We start from the raw sequence: 9,802 nt of genomic DNA, 5'->3' as shown, positions 1-9,802 counted from the left end.
TGGTTGATGTTGGAGGTTGTGGGGTAGAGGTGGTTTTGGGAAATTGAGCATTTCTGGGAGAGTGGAAATGTTCCTTAAGGGTTGAGGGCTTGGGAAAGAAGGTAGAAAGGGGGGTTTATCGGGTTGGAGCTGGTAAAGGGAAGCCTCAGGGAATTGGGGGGGTTTCATTCTGGGGTATTGGATTTAAAGGGGGCAAGGCCTCTTGCCCCTAGGGGAGGGGGAATAATTTTAAAAAACCTGCCATGGTCCTGGTTGTTCGGGTAAAAACAGCCCACCTTTCCCCGGGTTTCCCCTTGGAGGGGTAGCAGATAACAAACAAAGGGGAAAAAAAACCAAAAAAAGTTTGGCCAGGCTCCCCAGCGTTGGGGAAATCAGCCCATCTTTTGCCGCCTCACCTAAGGAAAGGGCAAGGGTTGGGGGGGAAATGGGGTAAAGACACAAAGGTCACATAAGGGGGGTTTATGGGGAGTTTTTGGGGCCAAAAAATGAAAAAGGGAAAAATGAGTTAATGGTTTAGAAAAGTGGACAGAAGGGGCTGAAGAGGGGGGGGGGGGATTTCATTAACAAAATTTTCCTGCCCAAACATCTAAGGTCATTAGCAGCATATCAAAAATATAGGGAGTGCGAGGCTTTGGGGCAAAGCCCTCCCCAAATACAAAGGTCATAGCATAATTTATGAAAAATTTCTGTCATGCATTAACATCTAGTGTCATTAGTGACATGTACAATAAGTAGGGTGGGGGGTTAGGGGTGAAGTGGGGGGGGGGGGGGGGAAAATTAAAAAATTATGCAAATTTTATTGAGGCAAGGACAGATCCAAGACAGGGGTGATCCTTTCATTGGGCCAGTCTACCTGCTAAGCTGCTAAGCCCCTAACCCCCCCCCCCCACACCCCAGTAACAAGGAAGGGATCTGGGGTGGGAGTGTTGATGGGACATAAGCACCCTGTTAAAATTATTGATTTTCTCAAGACAGTTTACTGGCATCATGTTAGCTTTATTTCAGTGTCAGCAAATTTAGTACAAGTGGAGCTCTCAGGGCAACAACAAATTGGTTTTACAGCATAATGCTGAACATGCAGGGAAACAATGTAGGTGACTTACTACAGTGGGATTTTTAGGACCATTTTTACTGGTATCTCAAAACGTTTACACATTAATAGTTAAGCAATGCAAAAGAAGCCAAATCATCATGAAAGAATATTTTAAAAGTTCACAGGATGGAGCATGAAGAAAAGGGTTTCAGTTTCAATTTCATTGGAAGGGTTAAAAAAATTTGACCAGTTCACTAAATTTACACTTGCATTGGATGCAAATTTAATTCAATCTTAGTTAACTGAATACTAAAAATTTTAAAAAATTAACACACTTGAAATTCAGCCAAAACAATCTTTCAGGAGATAAGGGGGGAAAACACAGGATATTTATAAAGGCAGCTGACTGGCAAGTTTTTGATTAAATATACACCCAAAACATAGAATACTGATATGTGATATAACGCAGCTTTTCTCAAAATAACCTGAACTTATTTTGATTCAAACTTGTTGTGTACTGTAATTACTTGAGCTTTCAAACCGGTTTAAACAAAAGGAAAGATCATTACCCGAATGAACCTAATGCCATATCTGAATGCCAACCTTTGGGAAAAAGACAGATCCTAAATATTATAAAAGGAGAAAAAAAATATCCAAGAAAAGATGTGTTATATTAATTTTTCATTCTGGAAGTATTCTTTGCTGCCAGTAGGATCGGCCTTCATTGTCTTGGCTCCGGTTTCCAGCCAGCAGGGATACTGGGGAAAGGGGGAAAGGGAAGACATTTAATCAAATATAGATAACCTCTTAAACTAAGCCTTATAAGTACTGATAAATTGTATTGTATTTTTTTACTGAAAACTGACAACATTTACATCAATCTGAAATTATTGTATAATATAAAGGTTCAAACTTTATTCAATGAACAAAACTTCCTTCCATGCCAGACAATTTTACTTCACCATACATCCGGAACTGGGGGTTTTATAATGTTACTAAAAAAAAAAAAAAAAAAAAAAAAAAAAAAAAAAAAAAACAAAAAAAAAAAAAGGGAAAAAATTAAAATTTGCTTGCCTAAACCGTTTCCAAATTACAACATTCATTTGTAGCACTAGTTGACATACCTGACGGAGATTCTGCTTGCCATCAATAACAAAGAGGCCTCTAAAAGCAATGCCTTCATCCTCCTTAAGGACTCCGTAAGCCTTTGCAACTTCCTTTGACTTGTCAGCCAGAAGAGGGATTTTCTTTCGTACCAAGACCACCTTCCTTGCGGGGAGTGTTGATCCTGTGGGGTGGAGGATGGGGGATTAATAAAAATCAAAATTAATATCTCTCAAAAAACTTTTAATAATTAGGACAAAGCATTAATACCTACCAAGCAAGGTGGGAGAAGTGGGAGTCTGTAGAGCAAGCAACCACTTCCATCCAATTTTCTGAATTCTTCAACACGGTCAGAGAAGGCGATAATTTCAGGGGGCAGAAAAAAGGTGAAACCCAAAAGGGTAGAAGAAGAAAAGACATATTTGCCTTGTAATTTTCCCAGGGAGATCTCCTTGAACTGCCCATCAACAACAGCAGTGCCCTTGAAGACAGGGGCAGTTGGCCAATAGCTGGAACAGTGTTTTCTCATGGTGGTGGGCTTGGTATTCTGTGGGGGTGGGGGGGGGATTAGAAATAAAATATTGGAATAGGCTACTCATAAACATTACATAATAGTTCCAGAAATTCCAACTCATGCTTAACATGTGCACACATGCTTCATGTGGATTAACCTTCAGATTTTTATTAACCACTTGTTGCAAAATCTTAAAATTGTTAAAAGCTACCACCTTAAGAGACATTCAGTCATTTTTATTAATCTATCTACATACCTAATAATTTCAGTCTTATTTGAAAGTTTCAGATTCTCAATATCTTCAAGCAAAGACTTTAAATGATCCTCGTTTCTTGCTCTTCATCTGGCAGATCAAATGAAACACTGTGCCAACGACGTTTTGCCTGCGGAAACTTTCCTAGCATTTCTGTGAACTTGATTCCACAAATAAAAACCTGTGATCACAGGTATTCAACAATAGTTGAGCTCGTTTTAGTTTCTGATTTATCCAGAATTTTTCTCCCAGTGGGGAGCAGAGCAAGCAGAGCCCCCTTTCACTCTTATGGATATATCCCTCTCCACCCACTTTCTTACTGCTCCAACTTTATTGCACTTTCCAGTTTTACAAACAACAGAACATGTCCAGTTTTTGTGTTAATTGCAAGGTTCCACTTCACAGGTTATCTGGTTCAGCCGATTACCAAACCTGGCAAACAGTGAAACTTCAAGCATACGGGTTCTGATAAGATAGCTTGATCCATTTGAAGTTCTTTTTGACGTGTGCAATAACACCCAAATCCTAATGAAAAAAACAGTAAATTTTTTTATATATATATATATATATATATATATATATATAATATATATATATATAATATATATTAATATATATATCCCTTTAAAATATCACCATGTAAATTATTAAAATGGTTAACACTGCCCCCCAACCATATAGATTTACAAAATACATAACTAAAGCCAAGAAATTTAGATAAATAAACTAAGCAAATTATAGCAATGTACAACTAATACCAAAATTTCAGGCAACTCAGACATTTGCCTTAAAAAAAAAAAAAAAAAAAAAAAAAAAAAAAAAAAAAAAAAAAAAAAACATTTGAAATATAGAAGCATTTGTAGATTGCATAATACTTGTAATCAAGGTCATCATTCTTATAGAATAAACCAATTAAGTCATCTTACTTCATATAAAACGTTTCACAGCAATGAGAACTAGCATTTTGGTGAAATTGCTGTCGAACCAAATGAATATCCAGACATACCAAAAATCAAGGCAGGTTTCCATTCACATTTGCTACTAATGAAGTGCAAAAAATTTACAAATTAGAAAACTGATCTGCAATTAAGGTTTCTATCACTAGTTGGTGGATACATGCCCATATGAATCATGTCTAACAAATTGGCTCGTTTACAAAGGATACTAGTTTTCATACAAATGATACTACCATCTTAATCTCAGACAGCCCTTTTCTATGTTCTTTTGTCTGGTCTGGTCGCCTTCCAAATATTGTCGGACTACTAAAAGCAAGTCTATAGCTTAAAAGCACACAGGTTTGAACTTCATTCTAGTAAAAGCCTTTAAGCATAAAAAAACAATGACTATGCAAAACAAATATGCAAATAAGAGCTTGCCTTTACACAAGGCTTATTCTCCCCAAATTTTCCTTGTACTTTACACAACAGGTTTATTGTGAACCAGACCACATTTCCAAAATTTTAAAGTTAAATACCAAGCACGAGTCCCTCCTACTTACAGTTCATTAGATTGAAATTTTATTCTCAGCAGCATGACTGAAGGACATGATTCAATACACAGTAAGCATCTTTTTACACCATGTCCTTTACAAGGCTTACCTTATGATTTAACTTAAACTACAATCATACAACTGGTGCAAATCACTTAATTCAGTAATTCTTCACTTGACTGAACTGGTCTTAAAAATGGTTAAATATAAAGATGCAGAAAATACAGGTAAAAAAACCCCAATTTCAAAACCCTTTCAATGCACTAAAGGGTTCTAATCGGGGCATTTTTTCCATGAAAAGTTTTTAATGCAAGACAAGCCACTGTGTTAATAGATTTTAGCCAAGGAAAAAGTAAGAGAAAGAAATGACTATTCTTTAAAATTTCAATATACCTGCATGATGTAACTATCTGTAAAGATACCATAAAACTATCAAGGCTATCATACATTTGTACTCTCCTTAACTATACTTGCAATTTTGGTACTTTAATCACCCAGAAGCCCCTTCCAATAAAGTCAATAAAATCACATCTAGCTAAAATTTCCATTATCTTCCAAGGTATTAGTCTTCCACACTTCATTTCAATCCTCGGTCATCGATATTTGAATTTTTGCCATATCCTCTTCCAAATCACCGGCCACTTTAACAATTTTGAAGAATTTTCCCCCGCTTTACATCCTCTTGCATGCTTCTAAACCCTTATGATGCAAATAAATGGTCAAGTTATTTAAGAATAGCCATAAATTACCTTTGAATGTTGGGGCTATCTTGTCCAAAAGAAAGCTTTTGAAATTTTAGACAAGTGCACTTTTCACAAACAATTACTACTACCTTGTTCACACCTACATTTTACAGTGCAGGAATATGCAAATTTACTCGTTAGCCAACTTCAAAATGAGAACTAAATAAACACTACTTTGCATTTTGGGTAGAAATACCTGAACAGCTTATATTCTTTTCATGCTAGGGGTTTAAAAAAACTGTGTTCATAATTCAAAAGCCACTCCTTGTAAAAACAACACTTCCAATACACCCTTTTACTTTTCAAAACTATAGCCTTTCCTTCCTAAAATTCAAGCTTTCTCTCACACTGAAATACCAAAAAGAAATGCACAAAACACTAAAATTAGAGAAAATAGATGGAGAGTAAGTGTTTCACCCCCCAAAACCAGACCAGACTAGCAATCAACACTGCAACAAGCCACCACTCACATTCCACAAACTAAAATCAATCTTGCTATGCATTCAACAAAGCATAAAATATACCTTCACTCTCATTCAAGGCCTTAAATAGATGAATAGCCGGGAATTTTAAAAACAAAAAAGATGTTCCAAAACTTTTAAAATTATTTTAATTAATTTAATTAAAACTAAATAAATGAGGATTTTCCACTGGGAAATAATATACAAGGTCAAGGCAGGCAAAAATTCCAAGAAAGCAACTTGAGCTCCAATAAAGTGGTTCAAATCAATAATGCAACAAGCAATCCTTCCACTTCACTTTCAAGGACCTTGTTAAAAAAAAAAAAAAGTCAATGAAGACCCACCAAAGTCAAGGATCATACAACCTTCCAAATCAACTAAGAACCAAATTCCCTTCTTTTAAACCACCGATTTTGAAACCTTACAAAACCCACAGGGAAAATGTCACAAAAACCCGTAGTAAAAATTTCCCCCTCAACGAATGTAAAAAAACCCAAAGCCCATTACAAAAAACCATAAAAATAACATCAAAAAAAAGGAGGGGGAAAACCTACAAAGTAATAAAAAAAGAATAGAAACAGCACAAAAAGCCGGTATCCTAGACGGGCGGCTTTATCCTGCGCGCAAAAGCCGGCGGGAGGATCCTAGGGCTTGGGGCCTCCTTCTATGACCTTCCCGAAACATCCTTTGTCCTTTGGCATCTTTCTATCGGGGTTCCCTGGCTTCCCAAGGGCTTTGGATACGTGTATATTTTAGTTATTTTACCCATTTTATAATTTGGGGCGTGTTGAACGAGGGAGGGGGACTTACTACGGGCGGTTATGTTTGCTTAATTATTAGTGTGATTCGGTTTTCTTCTTGCGTAAGTAAATTTAATTATGGATTGTTGGCTTTTTTACGGGGATGGCGGTTACGTAAGTTTATATTCCTTACTTTTGAGTGTTTTAAGGGGTGTTTGGGGGGGTTGTCAGGGGTATACAAGCGACAGAAGTGAAGCCCGGAGGGGGGAAAATAACAGTCATCTCCCCAAGCATTACATAGCCATTGGAGGGAAATTTAAAAATCCTCCTACTTACAAAATAAATACGAAAACAATCCAAGAAAACCACACTCGACCCACACTACATTAACTCGATTGGGAATATCACTATGAAAGTGACAGAAATGTCAACGTAAAAGGAAATTAACCATAATTTTGACCCGAGAAACACCGACAACCCACCTCTTCCCCCAACGAAGTCTGGCTGCGAAGTGACGGTCGCGGTCGGGGCCGGCCTCGCGCATCCGGCGGCCGCTGGGTTATGAGTAATTCAGAAAGAGTTCCCAAAACCCAACGAATAACTTACCTTAACGGATGTATTTGTTTTGTTCTTTATTCCCCTGTATGGTGTGTTTTTTCTATTTTTTGGTGGGTTTCGATTGTGAGTTTCAATACGTACAGGGTGTGGTGATCGATTTATATTAGCCCATGAGGGGGTGTGGGGGGGGGGGGGTTTTACCGGGCGTGGAAGGGGGAAAAAAGGGGGGGAAAGAAAGGATATGATAATCAATTCCTAGATGTATAGCTTTTAAAAGTTTTTTTTTTGCAAGGGCATTTATTGATTTTTCCTCGTGATTCACTTTTTTAAACCGTAAATTTTAGTACACACAAACACAACACACACACACACACACAACACACCACCCCACCCACACCCCCCCCACAACCACACACACACCCCCACACACACCAAACCACACCCACAACCAACACCACACCCCCCACCACCCACAAAACCCCACCCAACAACACAAACCCCCCCACACACCACCCCCACACAACACAACACACAAACACACACACAAAAACACACACAACAACAACAACCCCACACAAACAAAAAAAAAAAAAAAAAAAAAACAAAAAAACATTATATTATAAATATTATTATAATTTATTAGATTTTATAATTTATTATTTAATATAAAAATTTTAAATATATTATTATATAATATAATAAAATTAATATAATATAAATAATATATAATATATATATATTAATATTTTTATTTTATTTTTTTTAATTTTTTTTTGTTTTTTTTTTTTTTTTTTATATATATATATATATTGATTATATATATTTATAATTTTTTTTTTTTTTTTTTTTTTTTTTTTTCCCCCCCCACCCCCCCCCCCCCCCCCCCCCCCCCCCAAAAAAATATAAAATAATATTATATATAATATAATTATATAATATATATAGAAAATTAAAATAATTAAATTTTAAAAATATTTTAAAAAATTTGTTTTATAATATATTTATATTTTTATATAATATTATAATTATTATATAATTAATATATATATATATAAATTTTTTTTATAAAATTTTTTTTACATTTGGGGGTTTTAGGAGGTTTTTGGAAACGTGTCAGAGGGTTAAGCGACAGAACGAAGCCCCGGGGAACATACATTCATCTGCGAGGCTTTATACCCATTTGGAGGGTTTAAAAACCTCCTATTTACAAGTCCCACAAAAAACAATCCAAAAAAATAAGTATGTAATATAATATTATAATATATATATATAATATATATATATTATATATATAATATCTATATATTTTTAAAATTATAAAGCATATAAATATGAGCTATAATATAATATATAATATATATTATATATATTAATACATGCATACATAAGTAGATATGTATGTGAAAATAAATTATATAGTATACATAGGATACAAACTGCATATATAATATAAAATATATTTTATATATATATATATATATTTTATGTATAAAAATATATAAATATTTTTTTTTTCTTGGGGGTTTTTTGGTGGTGTGTGTGTGTGTGTGTGTGTGTGGTGTGTGTGTGTGTGTGTGGTGTGTGTGTTGTGGGGCCAGCTAAAGAATATATATGAAGAATATAAAAAGAGGGACAAGAGAAAAATACGCAAGTCGCTTTTATTTATTCATGTATAGCTGAAGTATAAACAAGCAGAATTTGTTTTCAGGGAAACAAACTAGTATTTTCATATCCTACAAGAAAGGAATTTCGCCCCTTCCCTCATATATATTATATATATATATATATATATTATATATATATTTTTAATATAATATATATATTATATATATATATATATCTATATTTATTTATTATTTATATACATATATATATATATAATATATATATATATATATATATATTATATATATATATATAAAATTTGTGTGTGATTATATATTCAAATATGTCTAAAAAAAATTACTTTCTGGAAAATGGTAGTTAGGAAATAACAGAATGTCAATCAGAAACAGACACTTAGGATCAAAATCTAACTGATAACATAAAAATAATAGCCACATACGTAGATACACACAAAAAATAGCCATTTCCCGGACAATCAAATAAAATTCCTCACAGATGCGTGCGCGCATATTATTACATCACCCTAACAGTCAGAAGCCACAACGTATACATTAGTTTGTATTTAACTCGAATTCTTGGGCAAAGGCTTACGTTTTAGTTTAACTGCCGTTTTGAGCCTACATAGAAGAGAAGACTATGTGTATAAGCCTATAAGTCTTTGTTTGTTTTTTGTGTATAGGCGTATAGGGTTTTTTCTTTGTTGTTGTTGGTTTTGTTTACCTGTACGTGATGGTGTATGAAGTAAAAATGATGGTGGTGATAATAATGATGATGATGAAGAGTATAATAAAATTGGTAATGATAATAAACAAAAACAATGATGATAATGATGCAAATAATAATAATAACAATAATAGTTAATAATGATAATAACAATAACTATGGTGATGATGATGATGATGATGATGATGATGTAATGATGATGGTAATAATGAGAATAATAATGATAACAATATTCATAATAATCATGATGATAATAATGATGATAATAATAAAAATAATAATAAAAAATAAAATAATGAATATAATAATAAAAATAATGATAAAAAATAAATAATAATAATGATAACAATATTAGTTATAATGATAATAAGGTAATAATAATATGATTTTTATTTTCATTAAATCAAATTTCCATCATATATTAGTGATAATATTAGTAATTGGGATAAATGGTAATTACAGGATAATGATGATAATCATACTGATCACAGTTTGTAATGAACGATAAAATCATCACCTCATTATCATTATTATTATCAATCAAAATTATCAAATAAA

The 9,802-nt window shown here is 33.7% G+C and overlaps 1 pseudogene; it reads right to left on the bottom strand.

Moving 5' to 3' along the window:
• Positions 1-1,701: 1,701 nt before the first annotated feature.
• LOC119571778 lies at positions 1,702-2,877 on the bottom strand (annotated as a pseudogene).
• Positions 2,878-9,802: the final 6,925 nt, after the last annotated feature.

Source organism: Penaeus monodon, unplaced genomic scaffold (genome assembly GCF_015228065.2).
Source record: "Penaeus monodon isolate SGIC_2016 unplaced genomic scaffold, NSTDA_Pmon_1 PmonScaffold_7939, whole genome shotgun sequence".
Lineage (NCBI taxonomy): Eukaryota > Metazoa > Arthropoda > Malacostraca > Decapoda > Penaeidae > Penaeus > Penaeus monodon.
Note: the sequence above shows the minus strand (reverse complement) of the source record. Positions and strands in the feature narration are given on the sequence as shown.